This window comes from Echeneis naucrates, chromosome 19 (assembly GCF_900963305.1).
Source record: "Echeneis naucrates chromosome 19, fEcheNa1.1, whole genome shotgun sequence".
NCBI lineage: Eukaryota > Metazoa > Chordata > Actinopteri > Carangiformes > Echeneidae > Echeneis > Echeneis naucrates.
The window spans coordinates 5,247,573-5,268,393 of NC_042529.1; the positions used below are offsets into that span (position 1 = coordinate 5,247,573).

The following is a 20,821-nucleotide window of genomic DNA, read 5'->3' on the forward strand; positions in this document are numbered from 1 at the left end:
GCACAGATTAGAAGATAGTAGTAAAAACATTTCTTTCCTTCCTCTTTTTCCCTCTCTTAGTTCCTCTCTAACCCCCCCTTCCCACCCCCCACTTCTACTGCTTCAGCATCTTATACAAGGTGCAGCGAGCGGACAGCTTTTATGTTCTCATGAGCCGTGTCGTCGGAAATGCAGATTTAGCAGCTCGGTCCATACTAGATCTTGTTTAAACTGTTCTTTACACTTACCATGCTAATTTTAGACACATCCCTAAAGCAGTTCCACTTCAAAATTAAATTAACTTTGCACTCTCTATAATACGTGGCTGTGTTTTCATGGCCGAGCAGTCTAGATCCACTCCATCTATTGCGCTGTGTTGACTTATTGATGCTCTGTGCCCTTTATGCACACGGCAGACAGTGCATGAAATGCCACTGATGAGTAAGAGTTGATTAGCTCCTCTCGCTCTCCCTCATCTCATTCCTGCGCTCTCGGGCCAGCGAAATGACTCTTGAGATTGCACACTCTGCTAACAGTTTCTCAGTAACTTTCTTTGTGCCAGAGGTTATTAACATGATGTAAAATTGAACATATAGTTGCTGAATTGTTGTCTCTGACCTGTGCCGAGCATTTTGTGCAGCTTATGTCTGTATCGCTGGATGAAATATACATTGAGACACCTTTTTTTTTTTTTTCCCTTCCCATTAAATGTTTTTCACCCTGATTTTAATGCCTTCAGTTTAAAAGGCCACAATAGGCCAATATGATATCCTCTTTTTCACATTTACTAATATAAGCGTACCTTTTTTTTTTTTTTTTTTTTACAACTACGACTTTATTATTCTAAAACTTGTAAAGGGAAGAAGGAAGCTGTCATGACAGGCAGCATTCTGTTCATGTCTTAATATATTTTTGTACAGCATTTCTGCAGACCAATCCCTGCTGGATTAGGAGCCAAATTGTGGCAGAACTGGTTTAACTGAGGGCACAGCATGTTCAGGCAGTATTCGATAGAGGAGATAAGACACAAAACAGTTATGGAGTCATCACTGTCTTCACCCACCCTTTTAAGATTGAACCAAAAATCTATATTTTGCCCAATATTAGTCAATAATTCAGTGGAGCAAACAAACACACGTATGACTACTACATCAATTGTTGCTGTCACATCTTCTAGCCTTGTCCCTGCTCTGTCAAGTGTGCAAGAAGTGAATGGCTAATGCCCATAAATGCATGTGTGCTTGATAAAAGTTTCCAAGGACCTGATTTTTGGAGGCAGACATCCCACTTGACGGAACCTGACATTTGGAAAGGTCTGTGAGGAGGATTTGTTTGTGACAGCTTCAAATTACAGTGGCACAGAGGGAGCGGGAGAAAGGGGAGGGACAGAGGGATTGTGGAAGAAAATGGCTCCTGCTTATTTAAATGTCACTTCAACGAGGTGAATGCATAAGCTCTCCTCCTCCTTCTTATTTTTTTCCCCAAGCATTACATGTGCATTTCTTACAATGGGGAAAAAAGATTCTTTTGCCATCTTTTATTCTGTGTGTCTCTCTCCCTGTCTTTCTGTTTGGCTCAGCCTATGTTATTGGCAGCAGGCTTTAAGCCTTGTGAAGCTTTGCCAGCATCTTGACAGTAACCACAAACCATTTAGTTGTTTGTTTTGTGTAGGTAGTGACTGATGGACCAATCACTTGGGTCCTCTTTGGATTTGTGTTTTATACGGAACTATATATGCAGCAGTATAAAATGCATATTAACTTCCATGCTCTCCCACTCTCTCTCCAAGTACCGAAACAAGGCAAAAGTAAAGGGGAAAAAAATGCTTTAGGTACTATCTGGGGGAGGGAGCAGACAAGGAAAATGACTGATAAGTGTGCTGCAATTTCTGTATAGCCAGAGTGATTTCTCTTATGGAACAACTAAAGGCTGGTATTTCTTGTCAGCACTCAACGCACTTAGGAGTGCACAAGGGGCTCTGTCTGTCAGTGACCTTTTTTACAATGACGAGAAGACCAAAATACACCGAGTGTCCCTCAGTGATGATAGTCAAATGTCAGTCAAACTAAAAGACTCCAGTCAGACTCTCATATTCAGCTCCCAACAATAGAAGGAGGAGGAGGTGTAGGGCCTTCCATCCCTTTTTCCTCGACAAATAGCTGATGACACTGTTGGATTGGGTTCTCACAAGTCATGCCAGCTGCTGGAATCAGATGACAAGTACCTCTATGCCGACACGTCTTAATCTGTTTCTGACTCTTCCAGTTTCATATATAACTAAAATGTTCATCTCACAGTCGCTGGCTGCTAATGTCAGTAAATAATGTGACTTAAGTGAGGTCTGAGCTTGACAACTGGTTTCCTGAAAGGCATTTGCCCTTTTGCCTACTTTTTCATTTTCCATACAGCCGGGACACATTTTATTGAAGAGCTGTCTGCCAAGTGCACCACGAGGACCCAAGGCTATACGATGCCAGGCTGCCTCTAAACTTGCAGCCCGCACAAGTTCCCACAGTGCCAAATGGAGATGTTTAAACTCTGCTACTGCAAACAGTGCATCTGTTTTAACAGAGACATTTCCCATAATTAAACTAATGCATAGGAGAGTATGCTGGGGTGACTCCCCTGATTAATGGAGCAATTACATAATCCATTACACTGAATTATGAATGTACTAATGATGAGCTCATGTTGGGTAATGATTCCTGGAGTTTGCTTGTGTAAAATATGAAAAGTGGAGTGGAGAGGAGGACTGTCTGTGTTTGCAGATGTTCTTCTAATCATGGCGAGGTGAGGCTAAGGAGGAAAAAGAAACGTGAGACTTCCTATGGAGAAAGGCAATTCCACAATCACGGGTCATTGCTTCCTGTTGTAGAAAGAACATCTCCTACTGTTCTCACTCGGACTGTATCTTGTAGATTTGAGGATCTCCTGCTAAGCAACAGCAGAGGCCACGCAGATCTGAGTTGTTTTATGTAATTTTCTGATGGGAATGCAAAGTATGCAACTAATAGGGTGAAAACACAACATATAAAGGGCGACAGTTGGCATCTGAGCTCTGTAATAATCTTCTCAGTCAAAATAGCGTCTGGTTGTAAAGCAATAATTCCTTGTTTACATTTTTGTCTGTTTGCTAAGATGTTCCTGGATTTATCCAGGAATAGCTTCTGAACACTCCCAGAATGCAAATTGTTTGTTTTGGATTAAACATCAACGTTGCAACTAGTGACGATTTTGATCTATGATTCATCTATCAGTTGATTTTTTTTTTTTATTTATTTATTTTAAATAAAAGAATATTTTTTCTGAAAGCTCTCCATTAAAAAGTTCTTAGGGCTGTGCTGACTGGTTATGAAATCAGGTTTAGGTAGAAGAATATTGGAAATTTTCACTTGAAATAGAACTTGCATGAGGATGCTACAAACTGAGGCTGTAATTAAGTATAATGGCATTAAGGTGAAGGAAAGTAAAGAAATGAGTCATTTGTCATTTTTGATGGATAAGTCTTAAACTGAAACACAGAAACAGTTATAGAGGGCTGAGGATAATATAAATTTCATCTGTTTGTTTTACCTCTTGTTTTTGAACTTAGATAGACCATATATCATTTTACTTGGATGAAGTGCATTATTATTAGCCAATAAGTGAGTGATGATTGCTTTCCTGACCAATGGAACAGCAGGAGACCAGTAATCTTGGCGCATACATTTCACCTGATTGCTTACGAGTTGCATGTGAAGATTTAAACAACATATTTAGTGAGTGCTAAGAGCATATGGAGCATATGGATGGATAGAGGAGAAGTGGAATAGGCTGCAGATGTGGTTGAAGATGTATCTGTGACACCTATAGTACACTATGTTGTATGTTTAAAAAAAAAAAAAAATACACACATATATAAAAAGATATTTAAATTAAACTAGCATCTGGCTTCTGACTCAGCTTGGTTTTACTCCAGTTACACACTCACAGTTTAGGCATCTTAATGCAAACATTATGCTCCTCTGTAGAGATATAACAGGGAGTGACGATGCACCTGAATATGCAGTGTTTTTGTCTGTGTTTTTTAATATCAACTTAAAAGCAATAATCTCCCATTTTTCTGATTGTTGTGATGCAGCCAGTTAGGGACATGAGGAAGTTTACTGTCATCGTGGTTACACAATGAAATTTAGTTCATCACTCTCACAGAAGCAGTTAAAAACAAATCAACACAAGACCAAAGCAAAATTAAAAACAACAGTAAAGTGCATCATCTACAATGTTAGGGTTTTACCCAATGTGTGTGTGTGTATTCAAAGGCTTCTCTTGAGTTGTTATATTCACTCACACACTCACACACACACACACACACAAAAAGTGATGTGGAAGATTTAAAGACTTAGCTCTTGTGTCACGTTATATTCTCACTACTTGCTGTCTGATTTATGTACTGTCCCTCTCGTTCCTTATGCACTTAGACAGATGGCTGTTGCTGTGGTCACCCAACACCTCAGACTTTATTACCACCTGTCAGTGAAGTACACAGTCACACACACATCACAGTTTATCTTGTTTTCTTGTGTGAGAAATTGCTGATGACAAAGCAAATCTACTGTACATTGTGCGAATTCATAAATGTTCAAACAGCATCTCTGGAGAACGAGAGTTTAATTAGGCTTTTTAAACAAAATGTTGCCTCCATGTCCTAGTTCCACATACAAGCATAAATGTGTTTCTCAGATTTTTTTTTTTCCTTATTTTTTTCTCCTTGCCTGCGCAATGTCACATATATAAATCAATGATTAGATTAGATTTGTTTCACTCTTAGTGCACCTGTGTGCCTCAATAATGCCATCACTTCCTCTGCTTTTCAGTCTACAGTGTCTCTTTTAAGCTCAATGCAGATGTGTCCGCATTACATTTGGTTCATTTGAAGTTCAGCGTGTGAGATCATTTTCTGAGGTAAACAAACCAGCCAGAATCCTACTTTCCAGCTGAGGACGCTTATCTGTTTATCTCTAATGGTAAATTGTCTTCTAAATATTGTGTGAAATCTCCTTTTACTGTGCTTTCTCAAGGCAGCAGTGTTTGTCTGCTTTGTTAGAGAAGAGCGCTGTTTACTACCTGGTGAAAGGGGAAGGAAAGAAAAAAAATTGCCTCAGCATTTAAAATGTGGATTAATTTCTATGGTGGATTTTTATGTGAAACAATTTCAGTGAAAAGCAAACAAAAAAAGAGGAAGAACAACAACAAAAACATATTTAGTTTCAAATAAAGTAGGGAAGGTTTTGTGGTGGGAAAGGGTGAGTTCTCTCCAGGTTGTGCCTGGAGGTTCTTTTCATTACTTTCGAGAATGGCAGAGAAAAAAAATCAGTTTTTATGATGACTTGTGCTGCTGTGTGTATGTACTGCACATATACATCCAGGAGTCCATCCAAGCATCTGTTGGCTATTTTGTTATTTCCTTTGTGTGTGTTCCTGTGTGTGGCAGGCTCTTTCAATTATAAACTTTATTACCAAACATACATTTGAAATGCCATAACATTAAATATAAAGGTACAGCTGGCACAAGGCTAAATATGTGTTCAGAGAAATATTGAATGGGCATCCTATTCTGCCTTCATGACAACACAATATATTGCGATCATTATCTATATAAGGTGTTTCAGAGATTCTCCCCATGTCAGATGAGTCTTTAAAAATGTAAAAATGTGTTTTCATGGAGTTTTTTGCTTTTCACATGACAGTGTATGGCAAAAGATTTGAAAAAACAAACAAACATGAAACCTTCAGTCTCTGTCTTTAAAGGTTTCACGTTGTCTCACTTTACTTCATCCCAGCTTCTTACAGTATGGACTCTTCACTAATTCTTCCCCTGTGGTAAATAGGAAACAAGGTTTTCGGCTTTTCTACTGCCCCTGTGCAAAATTTGGGCTCTTAGGCGGAGTTATTACACTTGAAAGCTCAGAGGCTATTACTTTAAAAGATACTCAGCGTTACCTTCTATGCCTGAAAGAGGTTTATGTGTAGCAACGTTCTCCCTGCTCTCCAAGCTGCCCACATCACAGTGTGCTTTGGTCTCTTTACTGGGCCTCTGGGCTCTGGTCCACCAGCTTGGCCTTGTTCTGCTCTCCTGGCTGCATTGGCGCTGTTGTGAAATGTGATCAGTCAGCTCCATTCAGGCCTGGACTGGGTGCCGTTGGAGACCAAATGGCCCAATCCCCAGCTGTACCACCCAGGAGGTGCTCTCCAGGGATTGGTCAGAGCAAATAGTGCCTGATTGACTTGTTTTACGACTACTGGGAATTTGGCCACGGTGCCTTGTAGTTGGTGCGTCACAGCCTTGTTAACCAGGCTCTTCCTCAAGCTTACAATGTACATTGATGTAGTAGATGGCGGTGGATAATACAATGGTGAAACCTGCATCTCTTTTTGTATTTTGCAAAAGTGTTTTTCTTTGGATAATTTCCCAGATCTTACATCCTGCATCATTTTGATGAAAGGGTGTATATTGTTTGCTTAGGCATTCAGAGAGTCGTGACAAAACAGCTTGCCTGACCAAAGACAGCATGAGGCACGCAGTCGAACATACAATGCATCTGATCGTTTGTGAGCTTTAGATGATCACATAAAGATTGAACCGGCATATTTAAGCCATATTACAGAAAATGTGAGTACATATGGAGCCTACAGGTGGACATAAGAGAAGATGATCATGCTGCAGAAGTGTTTCAAGAAATATCTGTGGAGGATTTGATACTTTTTTTTTTTTTTTTTTTGGCGAGAGACTAGGCATCTGTTGGAGTCCATTGTAACCACCCTGAGAAAGGTGCTTTTTTTTTTTTTTTTTTTCAGGCCACCTTGAAAGTCTACAGGGAGTGAGCGTAAAAATATAATTTTTAGCCATCATGTGATCCCCTGTTGCATGCCACTATGGCCAGAATATAGCACCTTGAAGGACTGTGAAGTGGACTTTAGATGAGGGAGATACTGTTTATCTTACTGTTGCAGAAAAACAATCCAAGCTCTAAAGTTGTCTTAAACAATCCTCATGTCCTTGAGAGGGATTTAACATTCTGACAATGATATAACAGAGATTAGCTTTTGGGTTTGTGTGTTTGTTCAGTGTATGCACACAACTTTTTGCCATTTGTGCAGATGGCCGTGTGAGTCCCTGACATGGACAAGCTAGGTGAGTCATTCCTCTTCAGCTTCCTAATGCATCTGTAATTAATCCTCTCATTTTCTCTGCAGGTTTGTATTTTGCAGGCTTTTATTGTTTCTTCGCAGCATATTTCCACGGGGAAATAGATTTTTTTTTTTTTTCCTTTTCTCCACCGTCTGATACACAAGCAAGGCTCTGTGGAAGAAAAATGAACAAATGTCTGTGGCCTCCTGTAACAATAAGGACAAATACAAATGGTCTTAGTGATGCCCTGCTAAATTGGTGTTCTCTTTATCAGAGTAGGACGAAGCAACCTGTAGAGATGGCAAATATCAGTGCAATACAGTTGACCGGACGCAGAAATGTGCAGATAGCATCTGTTGTCAAAGGATGTGAACCTGGGTGTAGACACAGTGATGCTATGCACAGTGGTGGAAGCACCTCCTTCCTTTGACATTGGTAACTGTTTTTTTTTTTTTTTTTAACTTGTCTGCTTTGCGTAAAATCAACTTGGATACCTTTCAGTATGTTGCTCTGTAATTAACCTGTGGAGGCCAAAAACGGTCACCTCCTGAAAGGCTTCATTAACCTGTGCCTAAGAGGCAGCCATTGTCCTCTGGCTTCTTTGACCCATGCACAGCAATGAAAACACCTCACATATTTTATACTCATACAGGAAGCTACAACAGCCAACAGGGAAACAACTGCAGACATTCAAAGATAATTAATTTTACCTGGAAGGAAATGACATCAGGAAATTACCTTTTCAATTACCACTAGTGTCTGAAATGATTGAAATTCGATGATTTGGGTGACCGAAAATGATTCATGAGACATTTTCTCAATTGTTTGTCATTTTTGTTAATTGTTACCAACCAAGCAAAAATGCCAAACGTGGCTCCAGCTCTTCATATAGATAGCAACGTTTGAGTTGTGGACTCTTAATTGGAGGAAAGAAAGTATTTGAAGATCATGGGCTCTAATCACTGCATTTCTCAGTTGATGCAGAAGCAAAGGGCAACAGCTGTGCACACGCAGTTTGCCTCATCACTTTGAACTTGAAGTGGAACAAAAGCCTGGTTAGATTTGTCAGGTAAGGGCATGCAATTTCATGGCGCCACCCTCATGACCCTCCTTCGCTTATCCTGTGGAAATTAAGCCATCGTCTTCTTGTTTAGTCAGCATGATGTTTGAGCTGTGTTTTTCACAACATCAGCATGCAGCAGTGAAAAACTAGCACCCAGGAGACTTGGATTGTCAGTGTTATTGTGTGTGTGTGTGTGTGTGTGTGTGTGTGTGTGTGTGTGTGTGTGTGTGTGTGTGTGTGTGAGCGAGCGAGCAAGAGAGAGAGAGAGGATAGGCTGTAAGGCTTGTCTCCAGTCAGTTGGAGTAGCTTGTATGTGTGTCACCTCCTGAGTGCAACACCAGCTTGGCCCACTTCTGCCTGACCGACTACACTCTACAGCTCATTGGGGCTCTTCCCTCTTGTCCCTTTGTGTTTAATTTGCTCTCTCTCTTGTTCTCTCTCTTCCCTGTGTGGGGTCCAGTTCTCATGTCTCTCCTTGACATTCAGAACAGAAAAACTAAAGCTTGCAAAGATGTAGAACGTCCCAGGTGAAGCAGGCCAGAAGGTGTTGGCTCACAGCCAAAGTCACGGCGACTCAGACAGGACCACCCTTGTGCACTTTTACACACGTGCAGTTCACATCCACGCTAGAATACATGCACATACACATTTAGGTCAGAGAGGGAAGAGGCAGGAAAGGGGAACCTTTAGCCTACATTATGGCACCTCTGTTTCCAAAGGCTACGGGAGCTCTGAGACCTGTGCCAGATGATACAGTCTCCCCCTCTCATCTATAACTAAGACACAGTCACAGGTGAAAGAGGTTGTCAAACCTTTCGACCCTTGTTTCTGGCTGTGTTCACACTTACTCATCAACATTCATTTTAAAGCAACACGTGTGACATAAAAAAAAAAAAAGAGCTTTACATGGAGAAAAACAAAATGTGCAGAGTGATGACAAAAAGATACACAGTCAGTGACAGCACTTATAGAAGGCCCAAAAAACATAAAAAAATAAAGTGGGATTTTTTTTTTTTTTTTTGCCTCACTCTGAGTAGCTGAGTGAACTTGGAAAAAGCTGTTACACAGTTTTGACCTGGTCACTGAAAAAGTGGGATCACCTTTAAGCCTGAAATCAGTGTTGAACAGCTTAGTGGACGACCTTGGTGCCCTGGGATGTCAGCGAGGACGTATCAGATTGCTGATAGATGTTGGAGGTAGTTGCTACTGCCATGGACATAAACTGAAGCAGCCTCAAGTAAGCATGAAAAAGTGCACACCATTAAATGTCAGCGGTGTTGACATATAATCCCCTATAAAGCTAAATAGTGTAACTTTTTTTTGTAGAAATATGCTCATTAAACTACCTGCAAGATATTCTTGAAATTTACTGACATTTTTGGTCTCTACAGATTCCTTGAGCTAGAAAATATCTGCTTTAAAATGCTTTTAAATGAATGCAGGGTTGCCCTATTTGCAGCAACTCTTGCCTCACATTTATTCAGGAGACTCCTTTTTGTTTTCCAGTTTGATGGTTTGATGGCTGCACATACAGCAGCTCACTGAGAGATGTTGCTCTCTCATGTCGTGATATTTGGGAACGATTGCTCAGACCTGGTATTGTCCTGTTGACTTGTACCCCGAACCTTTTTTTTTTTTTTTTTTTTTTTTTTAAAAGAAGACTTCAACATTTTAGGAAACGGGGTCATTCACTTTCTTGGCAAGCAATATATTAGCCATTTTATAGCTTTGTATCATCATCATCATCATTTTCATGAGTGTTGTGGCGATTGTGGTAATTCTCTTGAGGCAAAAAAGCATAAGCGTTTCCCCTGAAATATAGTTTCCTTAAAAGGTGTTTTAAGCTTTGCAATTAGCTTAAAATGTTTAAAATAGCCAACAGAACTCAGGTATGATTCGAAAAATGAACTGACATTAGCAGGCAGCTCACCTTGAGCTTACACAGGCCATTGGGTAACGAGGAGACAGTGTCAGAATGATGGACAGCATAGACATCATCATCGTGTGTGTGTGTGCGCGTGCGTGCGTGCATGTTGCCTCCATCTTAGGCCTACCTCACACCCATGGCCAAAAATGTCAGTCCCGGCTGCCGTGGGCTCATTATGCCATTAGCTCTCTCCGGCCTCAGTCCATTTGCTGGGCAAGGAGTGTGACGGAGCCCTTTCACAGGGTCACCCCTCCTGCTGGAGGCCGGTCAGCTGAGAGGTGTGTCGGTGTGTGATGAAAGAGAGAGAGACACACAGAGTATTCACCTTACACTCAGAAAATGTATTTGACACTAATCATGATGTAGCACAGGATATGAGCTGTGTTGCGCAGTATAATCACTCCATATACATGATTTGCAATGCTCCATTGTCTGTAGTCGTAATATCTTTCACAGATAATATACAGATCAAGAAGATGGATTCATTGTTTACTCTGCTGCTAAACAGTAAAAACAGTAAATATATATTTCCCACCACATCTCACCAAACAACTTAAATCAAGTCTAGTGAGCTGTCTGTTCTGGCACCACTTCATGTCTGGTGCATGAGGGGTTAATCCATCAGAAGCAGGCGTTCCCGTGTAGCTGAGCTATATTCCCCAGGCCTTTACCATCCATCGCTTGCCTGAAGTGGACGACCAGCTTATTTTGTCTGCATATTAAAAGCTGCCTCTAGAGGTGGCAGGCAGGGCCTCAGGAGGACTGGGATAGCTGAGGAAAAAAGACAAGTAGTAAGACAGAAACTGGAGTGGACAGGGTGGCAAGGAGGGGTGGGGCCTTTTTCTTCTTCTTCTTCTTCTTCTTTTTTTTTTTTTTCTCCCCTCAAATAAATGATTAACTAAATACATCCCCCCTATTCCTGTCCATTTTGAAAGAGGGGTCAGCTTTGATCTCTGGGGCCCTTTGAAATGATCTGAGGAATGAGAGAACGAGAAGGATGTGAGGGAGGGGTGTGGGGAGTGAGAAACACAGGGACAGGAAACGCCACACCTCCCTGCATGTTGAGGGAAGACGTCACAGGTACACATGCAGCGGGAGGCGGTGAAGGGGCTAGAAGAGTTGAGATTTTGTATGAAAACTGATGTGGAGCAGCGACTGTGTGGTAAAGGGCTCGCTGTGGATAGATTAGCTTCCCTTTAACCCCGGAGATCAATGGGGCGGCAGATGTCGCTTCCCTGCTACAATAGAAAATTGAGCTTCCCTTTCTCATTGTGGGAGGATGAAGTACTGCTGGATGTAAATCCCATGTCTCACTGGCTCTGCCATGCTTGGTGGCCCATGTAAAGGGCATGTTGCTGGCTGAGGCGAGAAGGATATTTGAGGGTTTTCCCTCCTTGCAGCCATTCAGTTGTCTTTATTTTCACAGCTGTGTTCAATGACTAGTCACAGTGGCATTACGTGGTAGATTTTGGTAGGTTTATATAGTCTGCTTTGTTTTAAATCTCAGCTTAATTCATTTCAGATTAGAGACACTCACAGAATTGCCTTTTAACTTCCACTTCCCAGAATCCCACAGTCCACTGATGAGACAATAACACATGTTCATTTGCTAGAATGATTGTGTGTACACTGATGGGGTAAGCTTGTATACATTGTGCTGTGGAAAGCGCCGCCCTTTGTTAATGTAGGAAGGCGCTGTAGCATTAAAGCCAACCAGGATTCCTATGCAATCAAATGCGATTTGGAACGATTAACTAAATAGTTCATTCAAAGCTGAGCAATTAGTTCATGGTTTGCAGGAACTAGTCGAATGATATTACAGTAGGACATGTGTTTGCACCTCAGGCAGCAAAAAAGATAGTTGTTGCAGTCTTGTTTATTCAGTTCTCTTTCCCATTGAGTGTTGTGAAAGCCTACAGCCCCTTATATCTTCTTATCTCTGCTATGCTTTTCAAAAATTTCATGCCCACTTTGGAGCAATCCAATCAAATTTGATAGATTTTTTTTAAATCTGTCTCACAAGCTCATCCGCCCCCTGTGTTGTGTTTCTGTTTTTCAGATGCACAACTTTATGTGAGTAGAGATGCTCTAACTTCTCTTCACTGTGACTTTCAGCAACTCAACATTTCCTTTGGGCTGAAGAAAGGTGTGTGTGTGTGTGTGTGTATATGCATGAGAGGGATAAGCGAGAGAGTGAGAGAGTGACAGAAAATGAAGTATTGCAACTTGCTGTATTAATATTGTAAAATAAATTTGTGATTTATCTAATTATAGCTGCGCAAGATGGCCAGCAGCCACAACCAGTACAACACTGGTGTTAGAAAACAGAATAGATGCCATGTTTAAACATGGACTGGCTCATCTACAATCCTTGATTTTTCCCAACATTTCTCCAAAAGTTCCATAAGAGCAGAGAGTTAGCTTGCATCAATGACAATGCGCGTGTACTTCTTTTTGTCAGCTGGGGAAACCTGGATGTTTCACTGAAGTCACCTAATACTTTTAATTTTGCAGCATGCTGGTTATTCTGTTAGAGTGTCGGCTTAGCACTTCAGTTCCCACGAGGCTGCTGGATCCTCACTTTCATTAAAGTTGTTTGGAGAGTGTCTCAGCTTTGGTGACTCATAAAACAAACTGCCATGATGAAAATAACTTAAAATCACACAAGCCAAACTCTTGTTTTATTAGCACACGCACGCAAAGGCAGACACACATATAGTACAGCAAAATGTTGTTTGTTGAGGTTCTAATGAGTCTCAGTAGCGGTTTGATTTCTTTCTTTCTTTCTTTTTTTTTTTTTCCTTCTCCCCCCTCCTAATTTGACATGCTTCACTTGGGCTGGGTCCCTCTCGCTCTGCAGACCTCAAATCCTCCACGCAGAGGCCTAATGAATCTTCTCCATGTACACAAACAAAGGACAAACAAAACAAGCAGGAAACACTTGCATCTTTGAGCTTCTAATTGTCCCAAACATGTCAATCAATCACTACCGCTTGCATGAATCCGCATTTTTTTCCACAGACAAAAGAGTTATTGGTTGCCCATGAGAACATATCAGTCCTGGGATTGGGTTATTTCTTCAACTGCCAGAACTGGGCTTACATTTTCATCTAGCAGTGTGATATCAATTGCTGTTTTGCTGTCTGCTCAGTAAGGTGACAAGAAGAACAATAAGTGGAACCTTGCCTGTTTCCTAGGGGCTCTTCGTGTGGAGTTTCAGCAATAATTGAATCTGGGCTTTCGCTACCCACAGAAGACGCTGTGAGTGAATTGTCTTTGATAGTTTATAGGGTAATAAAGTCCCTCCACACCAACACCTGCCAGCTGTGTTCAGTGTTGACCAAAACAGTCCATTTAATGCGTGCACCTGCAGCCCACCCGTAACGGTCAGCTCAATCACACTATCAACACAGCCAATAGACAGTATCTGGAAGTTATGATTGGGGTAATTAAAAACCAGAGTCTAGCAGCCCTGCATTTTGACCTTGTTTGCAGGTTAGGATGCTGTATCTTAGGCCAAATGCAATTACTGCGGCCATTTTCTCTTATCTTTCTCCTCATCTGCTTGCTTCAGCTGCTGGCTCACATGCTTGCTGTTGTAAATACAGAAAAGTGCTTTTCCTGGACTTCCTCTTCTCCTCACAGCAGCACACACACACATCTTTTGTCAAAACAACTTCTGTCGCCGTTGAAAGGGACCGACTGAGTGGGTGAAGAGTAGGTGGACAAATGGATGCGGCGATGATCGCATCTGAGGATTGTGTTTGTCATAAAGTGCCTTTCATAGATTGCAGTCTGTGTTTGCTTTTGTTAGGTTTGGGCTTCGGTCAGCCTGTAATGTGCAAATGTGAAAAATGTTCCCATGAATCATGTTAATTACGTCTCTGACAAAACTCTGCACCTTTAAAATGCCATTATTGTCCGAGCATGCTTCTTTTTTTTTCCCCTGCTTTCACAGCCAGCATTTCGGCATTATTAAGGAATTGTGCATTAACAGGAGTCAGCAGTTTTCGGTACTGCAATCTCATTACATTTACAGGGAAGAGATGGAGAGCAACAAAAAAAATTAATTGGAGGCATGCGATAGTTAGGACAGCAGCCTGGGCAAGGGCAGAATAAATCAGAGGTCTGTTTGACAGCTTTATGGCCCTGGAGAGAGAGAAGTGGTTAACTTTAATGGGAGGAGATAGAAATGTTGAGTTACTTTATTTTTCCCATCTTCGTCCTCACGCGCACAAACGCATCACATCCCCTTCCCCCTCATCAGCTGAGGCACACAGCCCCTCACCCCTGAACTATTTGGACTCAGCTTGATATATAGAGTTAATTCTGCTTGCTCCATGCTATAATTCATGTGTTTCATGCATTTAATGTCGTGCAGACACAGCGCAGGGTGGAATTGTTAATTTTCTATGCAGAGACTGCAACCTCCCTCCCAACACACAAACACACACACACACACACCTCTTCCCTGCCTGTCACCTTCTCTGCAAACTGTCCCCACCCCCTACTCCTCTCCTCCCTGCCCTCCTCCACCCTCTTGTATTTTTTTTTCCCATTACCCTGGAAGTTAATTTGGCTAAAAGAGTGTCCACTCCCACCAGTGTTTTTCCTGCAGCATCAAGTTTCAGCCGCTTTTCAAAAACGGGAAAACAAAACAAAACGCTCAGCTTAACCGATTTGACAACACATCCACATCCCAACTCTCGAAACTGAATGCTCACCTCCTGGCCCCAAGGTTACATCCTGCCCTTACCCCTTTTCCCAAGTTCACTCAGGTCATCCCCATGAGAAGTCACCCCCTTCAGCCTTCCCTACTGACTTAATCCTTGTGGTTTTATAATTGGTAGGGGGACGCTGGCTAGTAAAGCAGCCAGTGAAGTGGCTTCTGCAGGGTAATGGGGCTCTGCTCTCTATGCACTTGATTTAATCTGAGCAGAACTCTGTGTGTGGTTTGTGGGGGTGGTGTGTGTCTGTGTGTGCGCGTTCTGGGATTGTTGTTTGCCTGTGGGAGCAGATGGATGGGGTCACACCTCAGAAGGCATTATGAGTTCTGTTAGGATATCACACCACACAGTTTACACATAGATGACTCAAATCGGGGGCCTGCAACTAATGATTATTTACATTATTGATTGGTCTGTCACTTTTTCATCTGACTAAGTGTTCAGTCTTTGGCATGTCAAATATAGCTAACACATGTTGGCATCATCAACTCGGTTGTTTTGGCCAATCAACGTTGATATAAAACAAAGAAAAGCAGCAAATGTTAGTGAGACCAATGAACATTTGGAAACGTAGTTACAGACATTCAGCTCCGACAATTTAATCAAGTCATCTGGAATTGCAAGTGTAGTTGGAGCTGAAAACTGTAATTAACTTCAATCTGGTACAAAAATGCTCTGATTTTGGGCATTTGTAACTTGTGTGTTTAAAGAAACGGCATCACTTTGCAAGCTCTGCTTTTTTTCTATATTTGTGTCTGAGGCAGCATTGGGTTTCTGCAGAGTTTCAGAGGCCTTGGCTCAAACCATTGAGCCAAAGATAAACAGTGAAAAGCATTTTCCCCTCAGGCCTTGAACACAACTCAGTATAAAGTTGATGCCATCACCTTAACTGTACCACGGAAACTTTCTGAAGCAGAAGTTAGCAGAGAGAGAGAGAGAGAGAGAGAGAGAGGAAAAAAACTTACTTCTGCTCATGGTCTTGCACATTGTTTTCATTTATTTATATATTTTTTTGTGTGTTGGCAAGGTGGAGGTGCGCAAAGTTTTTTTTTTTTTTTTTTTCTTTCTTCTTTCTTTTAGCAGAGGGAGGAAAACACGGGGTCACGTTTGTTGACAGTGGTGTGGGAGTGCACTGATACGAGTGTAAGGGCTTTGTGTCAGGAGACATTTTGTGGCAGGCAGGAGAGAAACCTAGCGCTGTGACAAGGGCTTTTCTCTTTTTTTAAAAAGGCGTGGCGACCCCTGTGACCCACTGAGTTGAAATGGAGGCCAGCGCAGAGTCTCATGCCCTGATTGAAGGGGGGAAAAAGCTGTCTCTGACAGCAACGATTTCATGATTGAAAACAATAACAACCACAAAAGAAGAGAGAAACAGAGGAGAATCCCACATTTAATGTGAAATTGTGAGGATAGCATTTGTGTATATGTGGTGTTTGATAGACAACCTAACTGACCTACACCCTGTGGTGGTCAGTGTGTTGTTTTTTTTTTTTTTAATGTGTTCAGTCCCATGATTCATCTTTTCTTATGGCGTCCCCCGCTCCTATTGTCTAGGGCTGTGTGTAGTCAGGGCTTATGAGGAGTTTCTGCACTCTCACAGACACACACACATGCATGCACATACACTCTCACACCTAACGCACACACGCACACACACATTGTGTACTCTATTCACACATGACCATGAACTTGATGCATTTAAATGGCCTATCTAGTGGAACTCTGATATTATGCAGCACTCACAGCAGTTTGTAGATAAAGCTGATGACATTATATTCATATTAATGTTTTTTTTTTTAGCCGCCTTTGATGTTCAGATCGTTGATAAATGGGGCTTTGACTGGTCTTTGAGAGAAGACACTAAACTGTAACAGATGGCAGCTTGTAGAGCAAAGATTGCAGTGCCTCCCCTCGCTGCCTGTTAGGACTGGAACGATGAGTTGATTAACCGATTGATGAACAGTTAATTGTTTGTCACTGATTAAGTATTAATCCGAAGTCTTCACTGGCTCCAGCTTCTGAAATTTGAGATTATGCTGAGGAGTTTTCGGTTGTTGGTCAAATGAAGTAAAATTATTTGAACACACTAGCTTTTTCCCTGGGAAATATATTTTGTGGCACTGATTAATTGATCTGCATTAAAATGATTCATAATTTAACTACTAATGAAAAGCACCATTAGTTGCAACTCTTATTTCATGTCAGTCATGTGGAAGGAACCATATGGAGGAGCATTTAATTCACCTAAATGGGTAGCCACCCTAGACACATTTTAATTTAAGATTATATTAGATTTTTACTATATTTTAATATTTCCACTCCTCAGAAACAGACTTCCTTTTATCTCCCCCAGAGTCAGATCTAAATTAAAATTAAATACAGTTTTTTTTTTTCAGGTTTTTATTTTCTAACTGCTCTGGTTTTAAACTGAAATAATCAGCTGATAAAATAAGATCTTAAAGAAAAATCTGGTTTATAGAGGAAGTCCTCTTATAGAGGAACTCCTGATTTTGTGTTTCTCCCGTTGTTCTCAAACTGGATGGGGGGATTTCAAAAACCTTCGACTGCTTTTTTGCTATTTAATTCTCCAAAATGGAGTTTGTGAGAAACAGGTCAGAATTTGGTAAACTCTAAATAAGAGCGGATCTGTTTCTGTGAGACAAAGAAAAAGAAAATGTTCCTCTGGGCTCTGCAGATGCTTCGATACAGGCGATTTGCATGATTCGATTCTACAAAGAATGTGTGTGAAATAAAAATGCAAAGTGTGCCCTTTAACCTCATTTTGGGATCCAGTTGTCAAGATGTAAAACACGTAAGTGAATTTGTGTTGTAATTTCTTGACAGAGGAAACCAATATCACTGATTACATTAAATATGAAAACATTCATGTCACATTTGTACAACTATATTCATCCATCAGCTTTCTGACTCCGTGTCATCCAAAAATTCAACAATATAAAGTGCTACAGCACCATGTTGAGCCAATACTAATTTAAGTTTCACTCAGATGCCTACTAGTTTGTTTCCCACAGGCTCAGAGAAGTGCAGGAACAGGAAAAACACAGTAATGCTGCAGAAATCATGTTTGTTTGAGGAAATGAACGCACCAACCCTGCATGCTCGACAACGCTGCCCCCCCCCCCCCAAAAAAAAAACAACAACAACAACAAAACGCAAAAAAACAAACATATTAACAGATTTCCTCCACTGTAGAAATGCAGGTACACTCTCCATCTTTAGAAAAACAGGATACATGCCTGCTCTAATCAATTCAGGTAGGGCGGCATTATCTGCAAAGCTGCCAGCAGAGCCGCACTGCACAATAACTCAAGGAGGGCATTTGAGAAGTGTGTGAGTTTGATACTGTGCCAGGGTGATGAATAGCTGTTTTTTCTCTTTTGTTGCCCATCAGCACTTTTATTCCGCAGTTAATCCGCCAGGCCACTCACACTTCCCCCTGCTGTAATTTTTCACCTTACTATGTGATTGTGTTTGTGTTATTTGTGAATGTGTCCGTGTTTGTGCGTGCGTGTATGTGTGTGTATCTGTGTGAGTTTACGTCTCTTGCTGTCAGTGGGTAAGGCTTCGCTCTCTAACAAACAACACCTGCATCTGTCCCACCCTGCTGGCATTGGAGGCAGATTTAAAGGTGTGTGCCTGTGTGCGTGCGCATGTGTCTGTGTTTGAGTGTGTGCGCACTGATAGGATTGACATGCCATGAAAAGTTAGTGAGAAGAGGAAGCCATATATAACATGTCAGCAGGTCCATTGGGAGGGGGTGCTTGTTACCAGGGTGTGTCAAGTGTTAAAAGGATTGTCATGTTGCTGCAGATAATGCACCTTAGCTACTTGATTTACTGCAGCGGTGGAGGTGAGCCCTCCAATGCATCTTTTCCTCTGTTTCCCTTCTGCTCACATTAAATTGGTATTTTTCCCAAACCTCCAGCAGAGGGGAACCTTTTAAGGACACCGGCCTCAGTGCAAATGGGAAATGTTGAGCAAAACAATAACGCAAACATGCCTAGACATTCATAAAATTGGCATATGCTTGACCTGGTGCAGCTGGGCTGGACTATTGGTAGCTGTGTTGAACCAATTCCAGCTTTAAACCTGTTAACAGGAGAAAAATGTGTAATGAGAACAAAGAAATTGTGAGTCAGACTTGTAATAGCTACTCAGATTCCACTTCTAACCAACTGTTGGCAGTGATGGCTTCATTTAGCTTCTTACTAACTCAGTGTAAAATGAAGACCCTTTCCAGCGGCGTGCATGTTTTAGTGTGGACAGTGCAGGTTCGGGCTACACAGCTTGTATTCAAATATATTTAGGGCATTTTTATGCAGTACCTAATTTGCCAAATGCTTGACTTGACAAAATACATAATTGAATAATATGCACTGCATTTCATGATGTGCCAAACAAATGGGGGGACGATACTACTTGCGCTAGGATGAAGAGACCTGCTATCAAAGTTTGTGTGTGTCAGAGAGTGCTTTGAAAAAAAAAAAAAAAAAAAGTATAAAAAATCGAGGAACGTCAGTGTTGATATGGTGGTGAGCTGTCACAGATAAATTAATCCATGGGAAAGGCCGTGGCCAGCTGGGTATCAAAGCAGGCTCAAGCATTTAGATATTTTTCCCAGGATATATTTGGTAGCTTGCATGAGATCTCTTGCGGGAGGCAGGTTACAGCTCAACTGCACTAACAAATGGCTAACAAGGCGTAAGTGGAATGACCTGAAATCTTGTACACAGCTTTACACCCTGAACTGAACCTCCCTGCCTTTCCCTCATCCTGCTCCTCCTCTTGCTTCTCAGACCAGCTCTGATTAGGGAGTTGGGGGTCCTCGTGGTCATATTTTAATACATGCCTGAGCACTTTGAGCCCATCCTTAGCACTGTGTTCGCGACGTCTCCCCGCGGCGGAGAGGCTAGCCATCCTCCAGAGACCTGTTCTACATACGGCGGACAAGGAGCACAGCTTCGCGCAAAAGCCTGCTGAGACTCCACACCATTTATCTCTCAGCTGCAAGGTTGGGCCAGCACTAATTGACTGAGCTGGGTGTGTGTGTGTGTGTGTGTGTGTGTGTGTGTGTGTCAGTCCTGGTCCCTTGAAGAATAGTGCATTAGTAGAGCTTGAGATGATAGGATGTGGTGATAGGAAGAGAGGGAGAGAGAGGGCCAACCTTGTGCTGTGAGCCCATCACAGGGGGCTTGGATAAAAAGCTCTCCTGTAAAGTCACTTATTGGCTCCAGCTCTCCAAAATGTGTCCAGTTAAACTGTGCTCAGGGAACAGACAAAACACACAGCTGAAGCTACCGTTAAAGGAAAATTCTGCACAATTTTTCTTTTTTGGTCGAGTATGGGTGATCGTTTCTACCAGATATGAAACTGTATTTAATGGACAAGCTTTTGAAATCTGGCAGGATCACTCCAGGACAGAAAACAAGGGGTAAAAGTGGTTGGCAGGCTGTAAAAAAAGCAAACAATGGAGCCATGTCGTTAAAAAGGATTCACAGTTGAATCACGAGGATGACCCCGTATCTGTGATTGATGGTCTAAGCAGCATTTTGGATGTGTGGTAATAATTTTACCGGTCGCCTTCATTTGTTGCCCCAGATTAGTATGCTGTGTTCCCATACTTTAGCTATTAACTTGGTTAGTACATTGTTATTATTACATTGGGATTTCTAGCCAACCGTACAAAAATGAGGAAAAGTAGAATTAGATTTTAAGTGTTCCTGGCTGTGTGAATCCCCCGTCCCTGTGTGTTACAGCACAGCCCTCATGCTCTCTCTCTATGTTCCTCTCACAACTCTGCTCTGGACTTTATCAACACATTGTTTGACTTGGCCTCCTCCCAATGTAAGCCCTGAGTACAGAACAGAGTTGGCTGTCTCATCGTCCACAGGGGGAGAGCTGAGTGATGTGTGTGTATTTGTGTGCATGTCTGT

General features: G+C 41.7%; 1 protein-coding gene across 4 annotated transcripts in view; it reads left to right on the forward strand.

Moving 5' to 3' along the window:
• Positions 1 to 20,821, forward strand: part of ctbp2l (C-terminal binding protein 2, like) — an 82,701-nt gene that overhangs the window by 8,995 nt on the left and 52,885 nt on the right. The window lies entirely within an intron of this gene.